General features: G+C 41.8%; 1 long non-coding RNA gene and 1 pseudogene across 4 annotated transcripts in view; one reads left to right on the top strand and one right to left on the bottom strand.

The window, feature by feature from the left end:
* LOC139038463 (uncharacterized) overlaps positions 1-27,751 on the bottom strand; it is a 170,156-nt gene that overhangs the window by 97,348 nt on the left and 45,057 nt on the right. The gene's annotated exons all lie outside the window — the stretch shown is intronic.
* Positions 15,518-16,078, top strand: LOC110142673 (chromobox protein homolog 1 pseudogene; annotated as a pseudogene).

Below are 27,751 nucleotides of genomic sequence, written 5' to 3'. Positions count from 1 at the left end.
TGGCAAACTAGATCCCACATGCTACAGCTAAAATTCCTGAGTGCCAAAACTAAGGCCCAGCACAGCCAAACAAACACTTAAAAAGAAAGAAAGAAATACATGGAAGAGATTGGAGAGATGGTGAATGCAGAAAGCCAGGGGTTAGGGAGGTGATACAGGTCATAAGTTCTATTTGAGAACATTGACTTTCAGGTGAGTTGGAATCAGATGGGAAAATCCAGTAGGCAAAGAGAATAGATTTTGAAGCCAGGAGACATGGCTAAGATTAAGACTTGAGGGTCACAGAGTCATCAACACCAGGAACTTTTAGGTAACCTGAAAGTAATAACTAGTATCATCAATACCATAAAAGAAAATAACATTGTTATTAATAACAATATGCCCTGCTTAGTGTTTTATTACAGATTACATGTAATTCTTATAATAAACTCTTTGAAGTAGATGTAATTATTATCCCCATTTTTTTTTTAGATGAGTCAGCTGAAACACACAGAGATTGTCCTGTCCTAGGTCTCAGAGCCAGCAAGTGCTGGAGCTGAGACATTTCCTTCTTTCTGGAGCAGAGAGGCTCTAGACAAGAGGACAAGCCCAGAATCTACCCCAAAATGTGTTTTGCTTGGCCAGCCCAGCACTTTCTTTTTTCTCTTCATTTATTTTTATTAGTTGGAGGCTAATTACAACATTGCAGTGGGTTTTGTCATACATTGAAATGAATTAGCCATGGATTTACATGTATTCCCCATCCCGGTCCCCCCTCCCACCTCCCTCTCCACCCGATCCCTCTGGGTCTTCCCAGTGCACAAGGCCCGAGCACTTGTCTCATGCATCCAACCTGGGCTGGTGATCTGTTTCACCCTAGATAATATACATGTTTTGATGCTGTTCTCTTGAAACATCCCACCCTCGCCTTCTCCCACAGAGTCCACAAGTCTGTTCTATACATCTGAGTCTCTTTTTCTGTTTTGCATATAGGGTCATCGTTACCATCTTTCTAAATTCCATGTATATGTGTTAGTATACTGTAATGGTCTTTATCTTTCTGGCTTACTTTGCTCTGTATAATGGGCTCCAGTTTCATCCATCTCATTAGAACTGATTCAAATGAATTCTTTTTAATGGCTGAGTAATATTCCATGGTGTATATGTACCACAGCTTCCTCATCCATTCGTCTGCTGATGGGCATCTGGGTTGCTTCCATGTCCTGGCTATTATAAACAGTGCTGCGATGAACATTGGGGTGCACGTGTCTCTTTCAGATCTGGTTTCCTTGGTGTGTATGCCCAGAAGTGGGATCGCTGGGTCATATGGCAGTTCTATTTCCAGCTTTTTAAGAAATCTCCACACTGTTTTCCATAGTGGCTGTACTAGTTTGCATTCCCACCAACAGTGTAAGAGGGTTCCCTTTTCTTCACACCCTCTCCAGCATTTATTGCTTGTAGACTTTTGGATAGCAGCCATCCTGACTGGCGTGTAATGGTACCTCATTGTGGTTTTGATTTGCATTTCTCTGATAATGAGTGATGTTGAGCATCTTTTCATGTGTTTTTTTGCCATGTGTATGTCTTCCTTGGAGAAATGTCTGTTTAGTTCTTTGGCCCATTTTTTGATTGCAGCCCAGCACTTTCATGAATTAAATTTGACTTTGGCCATCACCTGCAGCCTGATTCCACAAGTTCACCACCCTCCCCAGCATACTGCTTTGTCTTAATCTCACCTACATAATTGACAGACACTAAGATGAACTGTCCAGCTCCCCTCTCATGGAAGGACTTGTCTATCACAAGCAACTGTCAGCTCCTTCAGGGTTAGCCTCAGTGGCAGGGAGCTGCCTGTCCCTAGATCACACCTCTTCCAGGGCAGTTCCCATCCAAAGACTGATGGAGACAAGAAAGGGAGAAAGGTCAGGCCATCCTGGCCCAACACAGGATGAGTCTGATGGGTCATTCTTACTTCAGAACCCTGCTGAGTTTGGATGAGGCTCTCAGCATGCATCGTAAGGCACCACCTTCTTTCCAGTTCTGCTTCCTTTCCTTCCCTCCCTCCCATGAGTGTTATTCTCCAGGGCACTTACCAATTAATGTTTTGCTCACTAAATTCCATCCTAGAATCTGCATCCAGAAGTACTCAGCCTGTGACATGTAACCTGTCCATTCCTTGAACACAGTGAATTTTTACAGCTACAAAAGGCACAAGCATTGTCTTAAGAGTTTCTGAATCTTTAAGATTTAGCTTAGTGTATGAACAAAGCAAGTACAACAGGGCCTCTATCACCCGTTGAACAAAAGTTGACTCAGATTCCTTTCCAGGCCAGAAAATCCACTGTGAGCTCAGTTTGGGGGTTGCTCCAACCTTGGCTCCCATCTGCCTCTGCTACATCTTTACACTTCAATGCCTGCTCTCCAAAGTCTCCAAGCCTACAATCTGACCTGTCTAAGGCCCAGCCCTAAGCCAGTTCAACAGGGGATAGTCTCAGGCTGTTGACCAGACTCACTCCTGCCCCATGCATCAACTGAGTCCAGAGTGGGGTTAACACATATCCCTGGCACTAACTTATTCCTTTGGCTGAGAACTTCGACTGCCTCCCTCAAGTTTTTCTGTTGAAATACAAATAATCTAAGTATATATGTCTGTATGTCTTCAGTATTTATGAACCGATAAAAAGATGAGAAGGACTCAGGCCAAAACATAAACAATGGTTTTCTCTGGGTTGTAGATTGTTGGTATTTCGTTTTTTTATTTTTCTACAGGACTGATGCTGAAGCACCAATACTTTGGCCAACTGATGTGAAGAGCCAACTCATTGGAAAATACCCTGATGCTAGGAAAGATTGAGGGCAGGAAGAGAAGGGGGCAACAGAGGATGAGATGGTTAGTCAGCATCACTGACTCAACGGACATTGAGTTTGAGCAAACTCCAGGAGATAGTGAAGGACAGGCAGGCCTGGAGTGCTGCAGTCCATGGGGTTGCAAAGTGTCAGGCATGACTTAAGCAACTGAACAACAACAAATTTTCTAAAATGAACCTGGGCTGTCTTTACAATAATGTTTAAAATGAGTTTTCAAAGACAAAAGGACTCTACCCTTCTCCTCTGCAGATAACCTTGGGAAAGGAAGCCCATTAAGCTATGAGTGTAAGAGGAAGCTATTAATACCCTGCTGTCAATGATTTGGAAAGTCAGCCAGTTGCTATCAGAGCATCGAGGAAAATGAGATGCTGGAACAGTTTTATGTTAGATGAAGCTGGCCACGGTGAGGGGCCATAGTTTTCTGATTAAGGCATCTAAGGTCAACCAGAGGAGGAAGGCTTTGAGAAATGGACACAGGAGACAGTACTAACCTTATTCCTCACCCTCTAGTCATCCATTCCTTTGCCCCTACCCCCACAGCACGCAGGAGAAGGAGCCTAAGTCTAGATGCACTTTTACCCCTTATGGCAGGGGTGCACTTCTGCCTGCCCCTCTTCCTCCTCTGATGATTTCTGAAGTCCCTTTTATTTCTCACCTGTGAATTTCAAGTCTAGATCTTCCCTGGTGACTCAGGTGGTAAAGAATCTGCCTGCAATGCAGGAGGCCTGGGTTCGATTCCTGGGCCAGGAAGATTCCCTGGAGAAGGAAATGGCAACCCACTCCAGTATTCTTGCCTGAAGAATTCCATGGACAGAGGAGACTGGCAGGCAAGAGTCCACGGGGTAGCAAAGAGTCAGACGTGACTGAACAACTAACACAGAACTAGGCCAAAGCACTGATCCTTTTCTCACCTCCTCCAGGCTCGGCCCTGATGCGTCTTACTGTCCAAGATGGGGAGGAGCCTACCAAACAGGAGCCCAAACTAGAACACCAAGAAGAACGGGCACCAAGCCCTTCAGTTGGCCTTGTCTATGCTCGGGGATGCCTTCCAGCAAAGCTCAATTTCACCTGCATTGCCGTGTGCTGGCCTTGTGACCTCGCAGCCCTCCCTGCTGCCTGGCTCCTGTGTTCACTGCAGTTCTCACTGGGACCCTGCTGTCCCCTGGGGTCTGCCGCCTCCCCATTGCCCCCGACACGGTGCTGTCCGGCTGTGTGTGGGAACATGCAGACATCTTCCGTGCTCTGTGGAAGACAGAGGAGACGCGGCTCTGTCCTACATGGTTCCCTCATATCCAGTTACTAGAGGCACCTGCATTAAAACTTGGCCCTGGGAGTGGGGAGTCAGGGAGAAAGTCAAGGTGCCCCAGCTCCTTTCCTTTTCTTCTCTGTGGTGGATGAGGTCAGCACTTTCCGCAGGTCCACTGGGGTTTCCTTTATGCATTAAGCCAGCTCCTTGGCTTTCACCTTCAACAGCCACTACTGAAGGGTCTTCTCTGAAGAGTTCCCAGAGTCTACTTCACCTGCAAGCCTAGAAAGTAGACTTGTCTGTGAATGTGTGTGCCCAGTTCCTAACCCCCTTCCCCGTACTGGAGGGTTAGGAATAAGATTAATGTACTGTCTCTCCCTGGGGTCTTTGCGACCCCAGGGACAGCAGCACACCAGGCTTACCTGTCCTTCACTATCACCTGGCATTCGCTCAAACTCCTTTCCACTGAGTCAATGATGCCATCCAACCATCTCATCATTGGTTGCCCTCTTCTCCTTCTGCCTTCAATCTTTCCCAGCATCAGGGTCTTTCCCAATGAGCTGGCTCTTCTAATCAGGTGGCCAGAGTACTGGAGCTTCAGCATCAGTCCCTCCAGTGAGTATTCAGAGTTGATTTCCTTTAGGATTGACTGGATTGCTCTCCTTGCTGTCCAAGGAACTCTCAAGAGTCTTCTCCAGCACCACAGTTCGAAGGCATCAAGACTGTGGAGAAGACTCTTGAGAGTTCCTTGAACAGTAAGCTTTCTTTATGGTCCAACTTTCATGTCCATACATGACTATGGAAAAGCCATAACTTTGGTTATGCGGACCTTTGTCAGTAAAGTGATGTCTCTGCTTTTAATAGGTCTGTCATAGCTTTTCTTCCAAGGAGCAAGTGCCTTTTAATTTCACGGCTGCAGTCATGGTCCTTAGCCAATAACTAACGGGGCAGGAATATGAGAGCCTCAGCAGCCTTGCTGTGGGTTGAGACAAACCCTCAAGTTCCTCTGGAGGATTGGGGGTGGAAAGGTATTCTCCTTTCTCCTGAGGCCCCCCGCTTCCTTCCCCGTCTCCCTGGCTACTGCCTTGAATGCATCACTTACTCACACATGAACCTTCTCTCTGCATCTGCTTCTGGGGAACATGACTTAAGAGTCTCCATTTCCCTCTCTTCTTTCTTCTTCCTAGAAGCAGTGAACTCAAACCACCTCTATAGTCCACTTTCCTTCTACCACACTTTAACAAACCTCACTTCTTAGAGTGGCAAGACCTCTATTATTTTTTTGAAAATGTCTTTCTAAAGAAATAGCAAGACAAGTGATTCAGCACAATCTTCTTTTAATAAGACAGATACACTCTGGGAAAATGGAAACCCAGGAACCCTCTTGGACTTGGCAATAATGACAGCTGACAAGAACCTTGGGCCATTTATCTCAGAATTTTAAACTTAAAATACCCTGATCCCGTTATTGAATTTTATGCTAAACTTGTTCAATTATTTTCAACCAAATTGCAAGTTATCCTCCAGATGCTGAATTTGACCTGCTTTTTGAAAATAGGTTAGATATTCTGTGTGCTCCCTCTGAAATCTGACATTGTTCCATAACTAACATTAACATAAAAATCGGAGTGAGCCCTCTTTGCAATAAACTGTCAATAAAATGTGGTCTGCAGAGATTCGACTAAGTTTGCTACCGATTGGTTCTCGAAGTTTAATATGAAACAAGAAGCTCTTGATATTGGGCTAATTTCTTCTTCAAATCAATCCTGCTTATGTGGTGCATTATGAAGCACAATTAGGCTTGTGCATGGTATCACAAGGCCAAGCCTGAATTTCACTGACCATAAAAGATCAGCTATGATGTCAACCTGGAGACCTAGAGCCCCGGTTTCAGGGGGAGAAGATTTGATGCTTCTCTTTCCACCAGTCTTCTAGACTAACTTTAGATATATGATTTTAGAATCTCTAAGTGAAGATATTCCAAAGAATGCTCATGCTTAATGATATAATGAGTTGGTTTTATCAAGCTAATTTTTGTTCTTCTGTGAATTTCATCAAACTTTTTGCCAAACAGAACATAGTAAAGCAAAGAATTATTACCAAAGTTGTAGGTAATTTAGACATTCAGGACCACAATTAAATCCGAAATGAACATTGCTACTAAATTAACTAGCACACATCTACTATTACTCTCCTCCTTGTGGCCAAATTAACAATACCAGAAATAGCAAGGAACTCTTGAAAGCAGAAAATTACATTACATGTAGAAGGGAGGCTGTTGTTTAGTCACTCAGTCATGTCTGATTCTTTGCAACCCCATGGACTGCAGCACACCAGGCTTCCCTGTCCTTCACTATCTCCTGGAGTTTGCTCAAACTCATGTCCCCTGAGTCAGTGATGCCATCCAAACATCTCATCCTCTGTCACCCTCTTCTCCTTCTGCTCTCAAGATACGGTATGAAAGGGCTGAGCAAATAATATTCTCTGAGGGTTTTGAGTACCTTCCATGTGACAGATACTGTCTTAAAAGCTTTATCATATTAAACTACTTAATCCTCACAGCAATGAGGATTATCAGTGAGATAAGTACTATTATTATCCCCATTTTCCAGAAGAGAAAATGTAGTTACCAACAAGGCATTTGTCCCTCAGGTACAGTTTTAGGTGGTAAGGAATTAAACTCAGTTTTCCTCCAAAGCCTATACTCTCACCAACTATGGAATCAAGCTGCCTCTGACAGAAGACTGACTCAGTCAAAAAACAAACAAACCCTCCTCCATAATCAACCAAGAAACCTAAACTTTCTGTGGGACCAATTCCAAGAAAAAGGGCAGGGCCTCAGAAGGCCTGTGTGAACTTGTAAACAAAAGAAGGCAACATCTAGCGCCCCCCGCGCCACTGAGCCGTGTGGATGGGCACCATTCTCCAAGACCACAGTGTGAGTGGCTCCCCCTGGAGGTGGGCAACCCTGAAGCAGGAGGAAAGCGATCAGGTCCGTGAAGCTCTGGAGATGTTTTGGATTGGAGTGAGGTCCACAAGAGAGGAGGAGGGAAGCCCAGGGGAACGACTAAGCTGGCCAAACAGACGTGTGAGGCTGTGGGAATCTGATACAAAGCAAAAACATCACCCAAATGGGAGCTGGGAGGTGACTGCAGCAATTCCTGGCCTGCTCAGAATTTTGACAGATTGGATCTTCAATTAAATTTGCTCTGAATTCTTAATTGCCCATTGGCCTCCTCGCAAATCAGTCCCAACAGAATGTACTTTGGGCATCAATCACAGCCTTGTCGTGGGGAAGGTGCTTGTATAACTCAATGAAGCTATCAGCCATGCTGCACAGGGCCACGCACTGATAGACGGGTCATAATGAAGAGTTCAGACAAACCACGGTCCATGGAGGAGGAAATGACAAAGCATCCCAGTATTCTTGCCCTGAAAACTCCATGAACAATACGAAAGGCAAAAAGATATGACACCAGAAGATGAGCTCCCTCAGTTTGAAGGTGCCCAATATGCCCCTGTGAAGGGCAATTAATAATAGCTCTAGGAAGAATGAAGCTGCTGGGTCAAAGGGAAACAATGCTTAGTTGTGGATATGTCTGGTAGTGAAAGGAAAGACTGATGCTGTAAAAAACAATATTGCATAGGAACCTGGAATGTTAGGCCCATGAATCAAGGCAAATTGGACATGGTCGAGCAGGAGATGGAAGACTGAACACTGATATCTTAGGAATCATTTAACTAAAATGGACAGGAATAGGTGAATTTAATTCAGATGACCATTATATCTACTACTATGGAAAAGAATCCTTAAAAAAAAAAAAAAAAGGAGTAGCCCTCATAGTCAACAGAAGAGTCCAAAATGCAGTACTTGGGTGCAACCTCAAAAATGACAGAATGATCTCAGTTCATTGACAAGGGAAGCCATTTAACCTCACAGTAATCCAAGCCTATGATCTAACCACTGATGCTGAAGAAGCTGAACGATTCTATGAATACCTATAAGATCTTCTATAACTAACACCAAAAAAAAGATATCCTTTTCATCATAGGGTATTGAAAATGCAAAAGGAGGAAGTCAAGAGATACCTGGAGTAACAGGCGAGTTTGGCCTTCAAGTACAAAATGAAGCAGGGTAAAGGGTAAACAGAGAACATGCTGGTCATGGCAAACACCCTTGCCAACAATCCAAGAGACAACTCTATACATGAACATCAGCAGATGGTCAATACGAAAATCAGAATTATTTCTTCTTTGTAGCCAAAGATGGAAAAGCTCTATATAGTCAGCAAAAACAAGACTAGGAGCCGACTGTGGCTCAGATCATCGGCTCCTTATTGCAAAATTTAAGCTTAAGTTGAAGAAAGCAGGGAAAATCACTAGACCATTTAGGTATGACCTAAATCAAATCCCTTATGACTATATAATGGAAGTGAAGAATAGATTCAAGGGATTAGATCTGGTAGACGGAGTGCCTGAAAAACAATGGATGGAAGTTCATAATATTGTACAGGAGGCAGTGACCAAAACCACCCCCATGAAAAAGAAATGCAGGAAGGTAAAGCAGTTGTCTGAGGAGGCTTTACAAATAGCTTAGGAAAGAAGAGAAGTGAAAGACAAAGGAGAAAAGGAAAGCTATACTCAACTGGATGCAGAGTTCTAGAGAACAGCAAGGAGAGATAAGGCTTTCATAAGTGAACAATGCAAAGAAATAGAGGAAAATAATAGAATGGGAAAGACTAGAGATCTCTTCCAAAAAATTGGAAATATCAAGGGGACATTTCATGCAAGGATGGGCACAGTAAAGGACAGAAGTGGTAAAGACCTAATAGAAGCAGAAGATATTAAGTAGAGGTGACAATAACACATAGAAGAACTGTACAAAAAAAGGTCTTAATGACCTCGATAACCATGATGGTGTGGTCACTCACCTAGAGTCAGAGATCCTGAAGTGTGAAGTCAAGTGGGCCTTAGGAAGCATTACTACAACAGAGTTAGTGGCAGAGATGGAATTCCAGTTGAGTGATTTACAATTCTAAAATCCTAAATAATCCTATTTAAAATCCTAAAAGATGATGTTGTCAAAGTGCTGCACTCAATATTTCAGCAAATTTGGAAAACTGAGCAGTGACCACAGGACTAGAAAAGGTCAGATTTCATTCCAATCCCAAAGAAGGGCAATACCAAAGAATGTTCAAACTATTGCACAATTGCACTCATTTCACATGCTAACAAGTACGCTCAAAATCCTTCAAGCTAGGTTTCAGCAGTATGTGAACCAAGAACTTCAGATGTACAAGCTGGGCTTAGAAAAGGCAGAGGAAACTGAGATCAAATTGCCAAAATTTGCTGTGTCATAGAGAAAGCAAGGAAATTTCAGAAAACATCTACTTCTGCTTCATTGACTATGCAAAAGCCTTTGACTGTGTGGATCACAACAAACTGTGGAAAATTCAAAAGATGGGAATACCAGATCATCTTACCTGCCTCCTGAGAAACCTGTATGCAGATCAAGAAGCAACAGTTAGAACCGGACATGGAAAAACGGACAGGTTCCAATTGGGAAAGGAGTACGTCAGGCTGTATGTTGTCACCCTGTTTATTTAGCTTATATGCAGAGTACATCAAGCAAAATGCTAGGCTAGGTGAATCACAAGCTGGAATCAAGACTGCCAGGAGAAATATCAATAACGTCAGATATGCAGAGAATAACACTAATGACACAAAGTGAAGGGAAACTAAAGAGCCCCTTGATGAGGGTGAGAGGAGAATAAAAAGCTGGCTTGAAACTCAACATTTAAAATAAATAAATAAATAAAGATCACAGCATCCAGTCCCATCACTTCATGGCAAATAGATGGGGAAACAATGGAAACAGTGACAGACTTTATTTTCTTGGGCTCCAAAATCACTGATGACAGTAACTACAGCCACAAAATTAAAAGACATTTGCTTCTTGGAAGAAACCTAGACAGCATATTAAAAAGCAGAAAGAGGGATTTCCCTCTGGCCCAGGGGTTAAGAATCTGCTTGGCAATGCAAGGACATGGGTTCAATCTCTGGTGTAGGAAGATTCCAAGATTCCACATGCCATGAGGCGACTAAGCCCATGTGCTGCAACTAAGACCCAATGCAACCAAATACGTGAATAAATAAATATTTTTTAAAAAATAAAATAAAAAGCAGAAACATCTGTAATTCCATCCTCCTACACTAGAGCTGCCCTTAACCACCATTACAGATTTATTGTAATTTCTTCTTAATTCAGAATATATCTGTTACAGTACCCTTTAAACAGGAATTTTCACCTACTTTTAAGTAACATATGGTGGACATATTTGAGAGTTTGTATAAAATATATGAAAGGAACATTTCTAAATACTTTTGAATAACACATTTCAAAACCAAACCAAATTTCTTTCCACAATGTTGACTTGGGGAACCAATCCTCTCTTTTAGATGTTTGCTACCTATTATCATTTGTCAACATTCTCATATTTATAATTTCTTAAGGTCAGGCTACATCATTTTACTTTCGTTACTGGAGCAATCAACAGCCCTCAGCATTATCTATGTGTTTAATTAAGATCATGTTTACTCAGCCTTAAAGAAGTTGTTGCATAAGAATAGACCCTTGATACTTAATTATGAAGGTGGAATATGGTATTATCAACTCATCTATCAAGAATCATTATTTGACCTATTAATAAATTCATAATCAAATCAGATCATGTGCTTGTTTTTTTAAAGAAATATTTTGTACACTGTATTTTATGTTAATTCAAATTAACATCTTTCATTTTAAAATAGGAATATTAAATATATCAACTTGCTGAAGTTAATAAAAGAAATTGTAAATGAGAGATAAAATAAATAAATAAATAAATAAATAAATAAAAAGCAGAGACATTACTTTGCCAACAAAGGTCTATATAGTTAAAGCTATGGTTTTTCCAGCAGTCATGTATGTATGTGAGAGTTGGAAAAAGAAGGCGGCTGAGCACTGAAGAACTGATGCTTTTGAACTGTGGTGTTGGAGAAGACTCTTGAGAGTCCCTTGGACTGCAAGGAGATCCACCCAGTCCATCCTAAAGGAGATCAGTCCTGGGTGTTCATTGGAAGGACTGATGCTGAAGCTGAAACTCCAATACTTTGGCCACCTAATTAGAAGAGCCGACTCATTGGAAAAGACTCTGATGCTGGGAAAGATTGAAGGCAGAAGAAGAGGGAGGCAGATGATTAGACATTTAAATAGCATCACTGATTCAATGCACATGAATTTGAACCAACTCTAGGAGACAGTGGAGGACAGAGGAACCTGGTGTGCTGCAGTCCATGAAACTGTGAAGAGTTGGACATGATTGAATGACTGACCAATAACATAAAGAGTAAAATGACCCTCTTCCCAGCCTCCTCCACGCACACCCCCAACTTGCTTCCCCTCCAATGACCCCCCACCCAGATGCACTTCAAGGGGCTGTACTTGTTTGCCTTTGCTTGGTTCTCTTAGACTTCTCACTCACCTGGGAAATGCCTGATTGTCTTTTAGGACAGTTACTATATCATCTGAGTAATGTGAAAATGTTAGTCACTCAGTCATGTCTGACTCTTTCCAGTGCCGTAGACTGTAGCCCACCAGGCTCCTCTGTCCATGGGATTCGCCAGACAAGAATACTGTAGTGGGTTTCCATTCCCTTCTCCAAGGAATCTTCCCAACCCAGGGATTGAACCTGGGTCTCCTGCTTTGCAGGCAGATTTTTTATCATCTGAGCTACCAGGGATGACCTATATCATCTACAGTATAGACAGTATCTGGTCTGTTGTAAACAACCAGTCCTCATTAGCTGAACCAAATGGAATTCCTCAGGGCATTGGAGAGGCCACTGAAATTATATGATGTTAGTCTCTCTCTCTCTCTCTCTCTCTCTCTCTCTCTATATATATATATATATATATACATATATATATATATATATATATATACACACACACACACACACACCATAGCTATAAATATAGATACAGAGCAAACATGGTGTGTGTATGTGTGTGTGTGTGTGTGTGTAGAAAGAGAGAGAGAGAGTATACATACATATTATAATTTTAATGGCCTCTCCAGTGCCCTGAGGAATTCTATTTGGTTCAGCTAATGAGGACTGGTTGTTTACAATAGACCAGATGATGTGCTCAGAATTCAAAGGTAGTTGTAAAAGTGATCCCTTGTTAATCTCTCCCTCATATAAGCCTCCTAATACAGAACCTTATAACTCTCAGTATGTTTCAGACTCACTGGGAGCACGTTATATTTCTGCCCAGGCTACATGCTATAGAAACTCTGATTTACTGTGTTTCATCCAATCTAAGATGTCACTGCCTATTTGAAGTGCATTTTATCTACAGCTAAGAAAGAAAATGCTTCAAATTAAGTTATCTCATCAATTTTTAAGAAGCATAGATTTCTGAAATGTAGGGGAAAATTACATCTAAGAATATAGTTGGCCTAGTTTGGGGACCCAGGCACTAATGTGTGGGGTTTTTTTTTTTAAATATCTATTTATTTGGCCATGTTGGGTATTAGTTGCAGCATGCAGGATCTTAGTTGCAGCATGTGAACTCTTAGATGCAGAATGTGGGATCTTAGTTCCCTGACGAAGGATCAAACCTGGGCCCCCTGCATTAGGAGTGTGGACTCTTCATAACAAACTAGACTATGTGTTTTAAGTGAGACTTAGATGATTCTAATAAGAATCACTGCCCTGATACCTCTGCCATATGTCTTACTAGTCATCCATTCTTCATTCAAGAAGCAGGTTTTAAACACTTACTGAACTGCAGATGGTCTATAATGTGTAATATTGCACACACATTATATATATACACACACATATATATAATACATAGCAGACATTAATATGACAAGTTTCCCACCCATAAGGAGCTTATACTCTAGTATAGAAGAGATAGGTAAATTAGTGAGTGCATTTTCTTTCTCCTTCACCAGACCATGACTGCAATAACTCTTCCCTAAGTAAAATGACTCTGTTCCTAATAGAATGGGGAGAGAATAGGCAAACCTTCTGTCCCATGGATGAAGAGCTTCACCTTTGTTATGCTCCAGTACCTCGACTCTCGGTACACCAGACCTCACACATCAGAAAACTATGAACAGTATTGCTCTTTCCAGCTAAGAAGCAATTGGGCCTTGAACAGTAACAACAACAAAGAAGGAGAGGTACACTTGGCTAGAAATAGCTGGAAAGCTGAGCACACTGGCAACAGAGTCAGGGAAAAGAAAAATCAAAAAACTAAAGTAACAAGTGGGACAGAAGAAAAAGAATAGCAAGCTGCAGGGGTGGCAGAGAGAAGATAGGACACTAGAGATTGGAAGCAGCTAAGACCACAAAAATGACCAGAACCAAAAGTGCCAGTGGAGAAGAGATCTGGTAACAAAGCATCAGAGGAGGGGAAAAAGACCAGAACATTAGCAGTTTGAGGGCAAATAGAAATGCATAGCCAGCATCAAGTGGGGAATTTGGAGAAGGAATGAGTCAAGTCCTACCTGAAAGACACTTCATTACAAAGTAGAAGAGCAACTGATGTTAATAATCATTGAGATTAATGATTATTTTCTATTATTAAAATTGCTGCCCAACCCCATTTAAAAGCTTTAAGAGGCTTACACAGTTAAGACTGAGTCACACAGAAGATTCCCTTTTGAGGAATTGCTGATAAAACCAGTAGAGCAGGCTCTCTATCCTTGCGTCAGTGTGACAGCTTTGTTTATAGAGGGACGTAATCTCACCTGGATGTTACTCATCCCTAGAAAAATAGAACTCCCCACTTGGACTTTACCTGGAAACTTTTCATTGACTTTGCCTTACAAGGGGGTTCTCTAGTGGCTCAGATGGTGAAGAATCTGCCTGCAATGCCGGAGACAGGGTTCAATCCCTGGGTAGAGAAGATCCCCTCGAGAAGGGAATGGCTACCCACTCCAGTATTCTTGCCTGGAGAATTCCACAGACAGAGGAACCTGGCAGGCTACAGTAGTCCATGGGGTCACAAAGAGTCAGACACAACTGAGCGACTAACAACTATTTATATAATTACACTTAACATGTTTTTGTCCTCAGTTTAGTTGCTCAGTCGTGTCCGACTCTTTGCAACCCCATGAACCGCAGCACACCAGGCCTCCCTGTTCATCACCAACTCCCAGAGTCCACCCAAACCCATGTCCATTGAGTCGGTGATGTCATCAAACCATATCATCCTCTGTCATCCCCTTCTCCTCCTGCCTGAAGTCTTTTCCAGCATCAGGGTCTTTTCCAATGAGTCAGCTCTTCGCATCAGGTGGCCAAAGTATTGGAGTTTCAGCTTCAACATCAGTCTGTCCAGTGAACACCCAGGACTGATCTCCTTTAGGATGGACTGGTTGGATCTCCTTGCAGTCTAAGGGACTCTCAAGAGTCTTCTCCAATACCACAGTTTATGTCCTACCTCCACCCAAAATATGGAGTTTAAAATATATTAATGATTAATCCAACAGAGAATTCAGAGTAGGTTTCCATCTCTAAATTATGTTCTAATTCATGTATCTCTCATTCCTTTGAAAAAACAAATATGTATAACATATGATCTAGCATAGGCTCAACCTAAGGGGATTCCCCATCATACCCAGAGCACATCAGCAAACAACTTTCTGAAATGTTCAGAATTCTATCCAAAAAGGAACCAGAGGATATGCAAACCCAGTACCAGTTCTAAAAACTCAGTCAATAATGCATTTAATAAAAATAAAAACATAGATGGATCATAAGGTTAAATTAGAAGACATTTCACACTATGTGACTTGAGCATTGTCAAACAATCCACCAAATGAAGAGGATGTATTGAATGCCTATACTGGGCCTAATGTTGTTTCATCAATGAGAGACTTAAATTATGAATGAGATCATGATGCTGTATCATATACTCATCTATCTTTTATTGAATTGCTACTTTATAGCAGGTATTAAGAGACAAAAATCTCATAGTGCAGTGAAGGAAAGAAATACAAAAACACATAACTGGCACTGTGAGGAATTTGGCACAGCACCTGGTGACTCCAGATCCTGAGTCCCTGTCTGCTGACCTGAAGGTGCACAGGTTTTCATGTGACCAGTAGAAGTTCAGTTTGGTTGGAGCAAAGGATTCATCATCAGAAAGTACAGAATACGAGGCATTTGCAGGTCGCTCTTCTGCCTGAGGAGACCAAGACAATGCTATGTGGGCTGGGTGGATGGCTGGGAGACTGGGCTGGAGAGGAAACATTGAAAATTGTGAAGAGGGCGGACGAGACAGCCTGGACGCTTGAACCAGCGTAGGGATGGTTGATGACTGCAAGACCCGAGCAGCGTCATCTTTTATACCAGAAAGCTGGCGGGTACTATGGGGAAAAAACAAAACAAGAAGAAAGTGGAGGAGGTGCTAGAAGAAGAGGAAGAAGAATATGTGTGTTGGAAAAAGTTTTAGACCATTGAGTGGCAAAGGGCAAAGTGGACTATCTCCTAAAGTGGAAGGGGTTCTCAGATGAGGATAACACATGGGAAAAAGAAGAGAACCTGGATTGCCCTAATCTCAGTTTCTGAGTTTCTGCCATCACAGAAAACAGCACACAAGACAGATAAATCAGAGGCAGGCAAGCACAAAGCTGATTCTGACTCGAAAGATAAGGGGGAGGAGAGCAAACCAAAGAGGAAGAAAGAGGAGTCAGAAAAGCCACAAGGCTTTGCCTGGGGTTTGGAACCAGAGCGGATTATTGGAGCTACAGACTCCAGTGGAGAACTCATGTTCCTGATGAAATGGAAGAACTCTGATGAGGCTGACCTGGTCCCTGACAAGGAAGCCAATATCAAGTGCCCACAGGTTGTCATATCCTTCTGTGAGGAAAGGCTGATGTGGCATTCTTACCCCTCAGGGGATGATGACAAAAAAGATGACAAGAATTAACTCTCCTGAATACCAGTCTCTGTCACATCTGACTGTGGGTTTCAAGTGGGGAAGAAGGAGTTCTATTTGTTTTGACACCACAAAGGTGGCTTGAGAAGATGTCCTTTGGAGAGCCAGTATAGTTTCTGTGCCCTACTGCAGCCCAAGGGCTTAAAGCCGTTCCATGCTGTATAGTTTGCACACCCATCCCGGTGGAGGGGAAGGAGGGTCAGTGTTTCAAGGCAATCCGTTCTGAACTTTGCTAAGAAAAAAAAAAGCAAAGGGCCTTCTATGAAGGACAAAATGCAGAATGGGATGTGGGAGAGCAGAGATTCTGTAGATCTTCAAAGAGCATCTCCACAACCCACACAGCCTTCTTCCCAATAGTGTTAACTCTGCATTTTTACAGCATAGCATGTGTGTAGTTTTTGGCTATTACTGGTGTATTATTTGGGGTGGCTGGGATGGGGTGGGAAAGAAGGGAGATGGGTTAGGATCATTTTTGTTAAAATTTGGGGAAATGGTGAAACAAAGGAAAGAACAACTAATGCTGATTGGGTTCTGTGTCCAGAATATTGTATCCTTTCAAAAAATGTCATTGGCAACCGAAAGGAGGACTGTGAGAGACTGTCTAAAAGCTGTGAGTGCCTGAAACTTAGAAGCCAAGGTATTCCCTGCCTGATCTCAATGCTGTTCCCAAAAAAGGACTGAGAAGCTACCAAAGCTGCCATCTGGGGGATGGAAACTTGTTGAGGAGGAGAAGTCTCATTGGAGTGTGTACACAGGCAGATCGTCCTGAGAGGTGCTACTTATGAAACTAACAAGAAGACCCTTTCTTTTCCTATTGTGAAGTTACCAATATCAGCTTCTCCATCCAAGCCACTGGTGAGGTATTTAGGGAAGGGAAGAGTGAGATAGGGAGAAGGCAATGGCACCCCACTCCAGTGCTCTAGCCTGGAAAATCCCATGGACGGAGGAGTCTGGTAGGCTGCAGTCCATGGGGTCGCTAAGATTCAGACATGACTGAGCGACTTCACTTTCACTTTTCACTTTCATGCATTGAAGGAAGTAGCAACCCACTCCAGTGTTCTTGCCTGGAGAATCCCAGGGACGGGGGGAGCCTGGTGGGCTGCCGTCCCTGGGGTCGCACAGAGTCGGACACGATTGAAGTGACTTAGCAGCAGCAGAGTGGGATAGGAGGTAGGCGAGTAGGGAAAGAAAGGGCCGGTGCTCATAGGGTGGAAAACTCTTGGAGCCTCTGTTTCTTGAACTTTGAAATCCTTAGTGGCAGGGTTCAGTCACTGACAGCACAAGTTCAAGAGTGGAATGATTTCAAAAGCCCTGGTCTCAGGAGAAGACTTAGTTTTCATACTGGGGCAGTGGTTCACTTTAAAACAAAACAAATTTTTTAATCCTAAGAATTAACTAAAATACAAAACACTGTCTTGAATCATGAGATCCATCAGTTCTTGACATCGTCTAGACCTGCATCTAGAACGCCGTTGTAATTTTTAGGTGTGTTAGGTTTCTGTGAAAACTTGTTTAAATGTAAACCTCATATCAACACTGTCAGTTTTTTGTCTTAATAAAACTATATAGATTTATTTTTTAAAAAGTACAGAACATGAAGCTGGAAAGCTAGGCAGGGAATGGGATTATTAATGACTTTGTGAGCTATGTCAAGAGGTCTGAATTTTTTTTCTGGCAGTGGAAATGACCGAGGAGTTTTTAAGTAGGAGTGTGGCAACTGTAAACATGATGGGCTTAAAGAGGTGAGTCTGATACAGATGGCCAACAGAGGTATGAAAAGATGCTCAGTATCATCAATTATTAGCAAAATGCACATCAAAGTACAATGAGGTATCACTTCACACCAGTCTGGATGGCCATCACCATAAAGTCTACACATAATAAGTGCTGGGGAGAGTATGAAGAAAAGTGAGAATCTTTATACTATTGATGGGAATATAAATTGATACAGTCACTATGGAAAAACAGCATGAAGTTTCTTTAAAAAACTAAAAATAGAATTGCCATACAATCCAGCAATCCCAGCCCTCAGCATGTATCTGGAGAAAACCTTAATCCAAAAAGATACATGTATCACAATGCTCATAGCAGCATTATTCACAACAGACAATGGAAGCAACCTAAATGTCCATCAACAGATGAATGGATAAAGATGTGGTACATATATACAATGGAATAATACTCAGCCATAAAAATAAGGAAATATTACCATTTCCAGCAACATGGCTGAAACTAGATATTATCATACTGAATGAAGTAAGTCAGAAAGAGAAAGTCAATACCATATGATATCACTTATATATGAAGTCTAAAAAAAAAAAGGATACTAATGAACTTATTCACAAAACAGAAACATACTCACAGACATAGAAAACAAATTTATGGTTACAAAGGGGAAAAGATAAGGGGGAAGGATAAACTGGGAGTTTGGGATAAACAGATACACACTATTACATGTGAAAAACAGAAAGGTCCTATTGTATCTTGTAATAAACTATAATGGAAAAGAATGTGAAAAAATATATATACATATATAGACATGAATCACCTCACTGTATACCAGAAACTAACATAAACTTGTAAATCCACTATATTTCAATAAAAATAAATAAATAAAGCATTGAGCCTGGAGCCAGGGAGATCTGTTGGAAGAATAATGGTCCCAGTGAATGATCACAAAGGTTTGAACCAAGCCAGTGGTGTCAGGGATGGAGAAAAGGATACCAAGACATGTTTAGGAACAGAATTGAGAGAACTCAGGCTGAATGATGAGTTCTTAAAAGAAAGGGCAGAATCAAGAGTGGCTTGGGTAACTGCATAGAAGATTTTTACAGAAACTGATTACAACAATAGGAACGAGTTGGAGCAGGAAGGATGGGCAGGTAACAGGTGTCACTTCAGTCTCATTAAAGTTAAGATGGCTCTGAGACATCCAAGTTCAAATTTCTGGTAGCCACTGGGAGTACAGAAAAATAGTCGAGCCAGAGTTACCTGTTATATCTCCAAAAGCTGTAACTAAGGAGACAAGATAGGATGTACACATGGAAACAATTAGTGAATAAAGAAGTGTGGAGCATTTAAGATGCTAAAATTCCTTAAGTGGGATAATCAGGGTTCGAAGAGGAGGGAGAAGCATGCCAGCTAGCAGAGTAGGAGAAAGGAAGCTTGGCCATGAGGAATAGGAAGAATTTGGGAAAGCAGACGGAGGACACTTCAGTGGTCAGAACACGCACACACCAAGTCAGAAGATGGAAGTGGAAACTTAGGCAGAAGTTAGGTTACAGAGTATGAGCATAATGACTAAAAAGCTAGGGAAGAGCAGGTTACCAGAGGTCCAAAAATCAAGAAGAAGAACGAAGTCTCATCACAATAGAGAACAAGAGGCTGTTACACATTTTGAAGAGAAGAATGTCATGATAGAAACATTTAACCACTCAATTCAGATGTAGTCTAGGAGATTCATCCCATGCAAATTCACATCTGTGTCCAATACAAAATTATCATCTCTTCAGTAAAGCCTTTTGATCATCTACATTTATATAAAGAAATCTTAAATGGAGTATTTCCCAAAGATACAGCAAGGTGAAGAAGCACAGTAACAGTGAAATTTCATGATGCCAAGTATTACAATAAATGACTCTGCCTAACATGTCCACATTCTATAGATGGTCCATAATAACAGTGTTCTGTTGAGCAGCTCGTAACATGCCTTCAGTCTGAGAGATCCGGTTTAACACATGCTTTCCTTTATCCTTGACCATGGGGGTCACTTGCTATGGTGACTCTGAAATATTCATGAGCTAGCCCAAATCTTGGATCACAGATGAATGACAGGAACAGGAATTCCTTTTTTCTTAATTTAACAGTTGAGTCAAGAATCTAACAAGGGTTTTCCTGCTCCTCTGGGTAGGACAGTCAGCTTAGGAGTCAGTTTGAATAGTAGGGACCCAACTTCTTCCACTCAGCTGCTCTGAGTTCAGCAGATTGACAAAACACCCCTACGAACCATCAAGGCCACTACCTCCATAGCATCACAGGTAGGCATGTATCTAGGGATGGTCACTGTGATTGGCTCAGGAATAGATACATAACCTGAATTAACCCAGTGAGACACAGGCAGATACTGCCAAGGACTGAAACAGCCTACCTCTTCTTCCTTGCAAATTAAATTCTGACTTTCAATTATTGGGTGACCTTAGCAATATCCAAGGGTTCATATCCAGCCCCTAGGGGATAAATGTCAATAAGCCTAAAACTACCAAGTAATTGTATTCTCTTTGAAAAGGATTGGTAAAGCACAAGTGTGCAAGGTAACTGACCCACGAGACCTAGGAGAGAAATTCTGTAGAGTTTTTCTGCATTCTCAAAAGACACAAGCAGGGACTTACTCTTTACTAGCTTTGGACATTGTCATATGAAGATGTGATATCAGGAGCTGCTCCAACCATCTGAGATTACAAGGAGGAGGCCCATAGGGAAGCTGACCAAATGCCCTCACATGATTGATCCCCTACATCAACTCATTTTGGAACTGTCTCTATCTCTGGGCTTTCTGCTGTGTGAGAAAGCAAGCCCCTTTGACCCAGTTTTCTGTTACTTGTGGCCAAAACCATCCTGAGTGATTCAGGATGAAACCTGGCACTTTTGCTGCCACTCTCAGAACACGGAAGTTCTTCCACTGATGTGACCAAGCAGGTGGGATGTGACCTTGGTGCTCTCAACCTCTATCAGGGAGGCAGCAATCAGAAAAGAAAGTCAACAAGAGAAGCACTGTTTGGAGACAGACAGATGATATTATTTGAACATCTAGGTCTGGTTTTTTCCATATGAAAGTAAAAGTGAAGGTAAAGTTGCTCAGTCGTGTCCGACTCTTTGCGGCCCCATGTAGCCTGCACCAGGCTTCTCCATCCATGGGATTTTCCAGACAAGAGTACTGGAGTGGGTTGCTGTTTCCTTCTCCAGGGGATATTCCTGACCCAGGGATCAAACCCAGGTCTTCCACCTTGCAGGCAGACGCTTTACCCTCTGAGCCATTTTTTACCATGAAGTTACCTCCAAATTTTTCAGTTACGTTAATCAAAAAATTTCCTTTTCCCTTCTTCCCAGTTTTTGTAGCTTCTCCTCCACTTGCAATTTGAAGACATCTACATATACACAGGTATAGAGGGAGAAAAAAACTAATTGAGATAACATGGAAAACCTCCAGAAGAATGTCAGGTACGTTGTAGGCAACTGATAACAACAGTGGAACCTAAATCTATGCTTTCTGTACTTCTTTTATCCTTCAGTCAAATCATCACCACCAAGAATAACATCAAGTAAGTGACAATACTCTCCCAACTTCCTCCACCTCCCCAATCCCAAATGTCCCAGAAGTTTGAAATTAGACCCAGCCAAGCATCCATACCAGCCCTGAAAATAAGGAAGGAAAAAAAGAAAGCAAGGTGGTCAATTATGTGACCTTTACTTCCTTCCCTTCCTAAAGAAAGTCCTTTTCATGTATTGGATTCTTTTACTATAAATGATTCCCAGCTGTTTCATCCTCAACTGCTGCCAAATGGCTGAAAAAATTCCAGCATTTTATCAATCATATCACAATCACAGGTCACATCTGGTTCAGTCCTCTGTCACAGCACATTGGGTTTATATGCTAATGTTTATCTGTGCTACAAGATTTCAAGTCTTCAAGACTAGGAAGAGTTCTCCACTGAACCCTCAGTGCCTAATACAGTACCTTACACACTGAGGGCATCTAATAACACTTGCTAATTGAACAGATGAATGAATTCCACCTCAAGCCTCCCTTAATTTATGTGAGAAAGTAGGGGTGTTCTTTAAAGATGAGTCAGGCCAGGGAATACAAATACACCAGATGATTTATCTATCAAGAGCAGTTCTTAGCTGTAAGTAACAGAGGAGAATCCTGACTGATTAATTAGAAATGTATTTAAGAGATATTGGGTAGCACATAAATTGTTAGGAAGTCTGGAGAACCAGTACTAGGCTTACCTTTAAAAACAAAGCCCAATTTCACACCACCGAGCTGGCCAGTTGAGGAAACCATCACCGTACCAAGCCTTGGCAGAAATGCTACCATGGCCACTGGTGTCACCAAAAATGGAGGCTCCATCCCCATCATGTTACCTTACATTCCTCACATGTGAATTGTAGACTCATCCAGGTGCATCTGACTGCAGTCTGGCTTCATATCTGCATCCTCATGGCAAAAAGACTTGAAATTTACATCAATTTCTATATCCAGAAGGTAAAAATTCATTATAAGAGAGGTGTCTCTAAAGATAGAAAGGCCACCCAAAAGATGATGAACAGTCATGAATGTAACACATGCTCACTACTTTGGAACTTAGAATTTTAGACACAAAATCATCTGTATGTGTCCCACCCATATTTGGACCAAAGCCCTGAATGAGGCAATAACGGACTCCAAGTCCCTCCGAGATGGCTCTTCACACTGTTCTCCAGAGGTCTGCTCTGCCATCAGCCACGCAGGCTGGCCTTTAGGCAGCGAGGAAACCAGAAAGGAATGCAAGAAAAGTGTATGAATTTAGTTTGAGAAATGCGTTTCAAACAACTGATTGAAAGTAAATGATAAGGAATTTGCATCCACTAACTCACAATTTTGGGAGGGAGGATGAGAAGGCAAAAAGATATGATACCAGAAGAGAGCCCAAAAGGTTGGAAGGTGTCCAATATGCTACTGGGAAAGAGCAGAGGGCAAATGCTAATAGCTCCAGTAAGAATGCTAGGCCAAAGTGGAAATGACACTCAGTTGTGGATGTGCCTGGTGGTGAAAGTAAAGTACAATGCTATAAAGAACAATATTGCATAGGAACCTGGAATGTTAGGTCCATAAGTCAAGGTAAATTGGACATGGTCAAGGAGGAGATGGCAAGAGTGAACATCTATATCTTAGGGATCAGTGAACTAAACTGGATGGGAATGGACAAATTTAATTCAGATGGAAATCACCAAATGGTCAATACCGAAATCAGACTGATTATATTTCCTGCAGCCAAAGATGGAGAAGCTCTACACAGACAGCAAAACAAGACCTAGAGTTGACTGTGGCTCAGATCATCAGCCTCTTATTGCAAAAATTCAGGTTTAAATTGAAGAAAGTAGGAAAAACCACTAGGTCATTCAGGTATGATCTAAATCAAATCCCTTATGATTATATGGTAAGGGTGGTGAATAGATGCAAGGGATTAGATCTGGTAGACACAGTGCCTGAAGAACTATGGACAGAATTTCATAACACTTTACAGGAGGAAGTGACCTAAACCATCACCAAGAAAAAGAAATGTAAGAAGGCAAAATGGTTGTCTGAGGAGGCTTTACAAATAGCTGAGGAAAGAAGAGAAGAGAAAAGCAAGAGAGAAAGGAAAAGATACACTCAACTGAATGCCGAGTTCCAGAGAACAGCAAGGAGAGATAAGAATGGGAAAGACTAGCAATCTCTTCAAGAAAATTGGAGATACTAAGGGAATATTTCACTCAAAGATGGGCATGATAAAGGACAGGAACAGTAGGACCTAACAGAGGCAGAAGAGATTTAGAAGAGGTGGCAAGAATACACAGAAGTATACAAAAAAGGTCTTAATGACCAAGATAACCACAATGGTCTGGTCACTAACCTAGAGCCAGACATCCTGAAGTGTGAAGTCAAGTGGGCCTTAGGAAACATTACTACAAAGTTAGCAGAAGTGATGGAATTCCAGCTGAGCCATTTAAAACCCTAAAAGATGATGCTGTTAAAGTGCTGCATCCAATATGCCAGCAAATGTGGTAAACTAGCAGTAACCATAGGACTGGAAAAGGTCAGTTTTCATTCTAATCCAAAAGAAGGGCAATGCCAAAGAGTGTTTCAACTACCATACAGTTTAGTCACTCAGTCACGTCCAACTCTTTGCAACCCATGGACTGAAGCACACCAGGCTTCCTTGTCTATTACTAACCCCCAGAGCTTGCTCAAATTCATGTCCATCGAGTGAGTGATACCATCCAGCCATCTTATCCTCTGTCGTCCCCTTCTCTTCCTGCCTTCAATCTTTCCCAGCATCAGAATAACTACCGTACAAGGGCACTGATTTCACATGCAGGCAAGGTTATGCTCAAAATCCTTTAAGCTAGGCTTCAGCAGTACATGAACCAAGTACTTACAGATAGATGTACAAGCTGGATTTTAAAAAGGCGAAGAACCAGAGATCAAATTGCCAACATTTGCTGGATCACAGAGAAAGCAAGGCAATTCCAGAAAAACATCTATTTCTGCTTCATTGACTATGCTAAAAAGCCTTTGACTGTATGGATCACATTAACAAACTGAGAAATTCTTTAAGATATGGGAATACCACCTTACCTGTCTCCTGAGAAACCTGTATGTGGGTCACAAAGCAACAGTTAGAATCAGACATGGAACAACTGACCAGTTCAAAATTGGGAAAGGAGTACAACAAGGTTGTATTTTGTTATTCTGTTATTTAACTTCTAAGCAAAGTACATCATGTGCAATACCAGCCTCAGTGAATCACAAGCTGGAATCAAGACTGCTGGAGAAATAACAATAACCTCATATATGCAGATGATACCACTCTAGGGGTAGAAAGTGCAAAGGAACTAAAGAGCATCAAGAAGCATCTAGAAGTGAAAAAAGCTGGCTTAAAACTCAACATTCAAAAATACTAAGATCATGGCATCTGGTCCCATCATTTCATGGCAAATAAATGGGAAAAAAGTGGCAGCAGTGACAGATCTTATTTTCTTGGGCTCCAAAATCACTGAGGATGGTGACTGGAACCATGAAATTAAAAGATGCTTGCTCCTTGGAAGCAAAGCTATGACAAATCTAGACAGCATATTAAAAAGCAGAAACATCACTTTACCAACAAAGGTCCATATACCCAAAGCTATGGTTTTTCCTGTAGTCATGTACGTATGTCAGAGTTGGACCATAAAGAAGGCTGAGCATGAAAGAACTGATAGTTTCAAATTGTGGTGCTGTGGTGCTTGTCCCCCTCGGACAGAAAGGAGATCAAACCAGTCAATCCTAAAGGAAATCAATCCTGCATTTTCATTGGAAGGACTGATGCTGAAGCTCCAATCTTTTGGCCACCTGAAATGAAGAGCAGACTTATTGGAAAAGACCTGGATTCTGAGAAAGACTGAAAGCAGAAGGAGAAAGGGTTGACAGAAGATGAGATGGTTAGATTGCATCACTGACTCAATGGACCTGAATTTGAACAATCTCTGGGAGATAATGGATGACAGAGGAAACTGGAGTGCTTCAATCCATGGGGTTGCAAACAGTCGGACATGATTTAGTGACTGAATAACAGCAACAACATATCAAGGAAATCAAACAGCAAAGAATGCTGTTCAACAGGGATGGAACACCATTGCTGACCCAGCTCCATACCTTCCCACCTTCTCTGATGGACCCCGTTGCATTCTGACAACTTTTTAGTTTTAAGCCTTCTGGCACTTGTGTATTTAAACCTTCTCAGCTAAAAACAAAGTATTTTCATTTCTGTATCTTTTCATTTTCCAAATGTTTATTATAACAGATTCTCCAAAAATGCTTCTTGAACAACACAACACAGACTTTATAAAAGCTTAAACTGTCTATAATCTCTGCCTTTATTGATCTGAACCCTGTGTATCACAATTGCTCAGAAAGACTTGTTTCCTGTGAAATAACTTCAATAATTACAACATGCCACCTAATACATATAATGCTCTTTAACCAGCATAACTACATTTACCCTCACAGGCACTCGTTTTCTGTAATTACTGCTTATATGAAAATAAACCTTGGCTGAAAGCATGGGAAAAAATCAATGCAAAATAACACCTCTAACTTGCCAACCCTGCAGAGATGTTTACCAATATGCACACACCATTTCTGTGCGCTGCCCGCTGAGATAGCACTAACAGTTCACAAATTCCTCTAAGAATAAATCTTATTGACAAAGGCAACAAAATGAAATTGAAAAGTGCTGTCAGCTCAGCGATTTGCTGACAAATTATCCACAATAATCAGTGACTCCTGACTTCAGGGTTTCTAGAAGAACCCACTCCAGTGAATGCTAACTGTGTTTTTTTGGTATCCCATAGTGAGGACATTGTGCATTATCATCACCTTTTGTCTTTAATGGAAAGAAGCTGTTGTTATAGCAAGACATAGGCATGAATTCTGGCTCTGTCTCTGGCTATCTGTTGGACTTGGATAAATGATTTTACCCCTCTAAGCCTCTATTTTCCTATCTTCAGTTCAGTTGCTCAGTCATGTCCGACACTTTGCAACCCCATGAATTGCAGCACGCCAGGCCTCCCTGTCCATCACCAACCCCCGAAGTTTACCCAAACTCAGGTCCATCAAATCAGTGATGCCATCCAGCCATCTCATCCTCTGTCGTCCCCTTCTCCTCCTGCCCCCAATCCCTCCCAGCATCAGGGTCTTTTCCAATGAGTCAACTCGTCGCATGAGGTGGCCAGAGTATTGGAGTTTCAGCTTCAGCATCAGTCCTTCCAATGAACACCCAGGCCTGATCTCCTTTAGGATGGACTGGCTGGATCTCCTTGCAGTCCAAGGGACTCTCAAGAGTCTTCTCCAACACCACAGTTCAAAAGCATCAATTTTTTGGCCCTCAGCTTTCTTCACAGTCCAACTCTCACATCCATACATGACCACTGGAAAAATTAGAACTGATATATATCATGATTTTTTGAGAAGGCCAAAATAGGCATTCACAAACAGGAAAGTAATAAATGTTAATATATTTAACATAAACTCACAGTGTAAATTTCCAGTAGAATTTGGTCATAGGAGTAAACATTACTTGCCAGATACACTGATGTACTTTCTTTAAACTGGGCTAGCCTGCTTTGTAATAGACCAGGAGGTAATCAGATCAAAATTGCAACCTAAGAACATGCTTCTCTCATCTCCAATCCCCATAAACTGTAAGAAAATACTTTAAATTGAAAACAGCACAAGACAAGAAGACTTGGTGCCCTCAATAGATCAGAAATTATAATAAAGTTCCTAAAATATTAATGGCAGAGGAGTTTATATTGAAGGAAGAAATAATGGCCAAAACACACAAAAGAGATAGCTGATGAAGAGCATGAGAGTATCTCAGCTTGGGCTTCAAGCTGAGAGAAAATAGATGAAAAGAGAGGATCCAGGGTCAACCAGCAGGATGACTGCCTGAGGCAGAGGCATCCAGGAAGGTCAAACCCTTGGACCTTCTCCTAGTGCCATGCAGGACCAGGAGAGATTTGTGTCCCTAGAAAGAAGCGATGCACAACCAGGAAGATGTCCCTCCTGGTAGTCAGGGCTTGGGACAGAATTCACTGCCACCCAGAAGAAAAGGGAAGCCTCCATCACTGAGGAGGCCACATCGCTGCCTGGAATTCTAGAAACAAGCCAGGTAATCACACATCGCATGAGACAGACTAACCTAGGAGCCCAGATCCCATATAATCATGCAAACCCAGCAATTTTTTTTTCTTTTTTCTTTTTTGAACTACACCATGTGGCATGTGAGACCTTCCCCAAGCAGGGATGGAACTGTGCCCCTTGCATTAAGGAACATGAAGTCTTAACTGCTTGACTATCAGGGAAGTCCCCAAACCCAGCAA

The sequence above is a fragment of the Odocoileus virginianus genome, chromosome 15 (genome assembly GCF_023699985.2).
Source record: "Odocoileus virginianus isolate 20LAN1187 ecotype Illinois chromosome 15, Ovbor_1.2, whole genome shotgun sequence".
NCBI classification, from domain to species: Eukaryota; Metazoa; Chordata; class Mammalia; order Artiodactyla; family Cervidae; genus Odocoileus; species Odocoileus virginianus.
The sequence above is the reverse complement of the archived record's forward strand: the minus strand, read 5'-3'. Positions and strand labels throughout refer to the sequence as shown.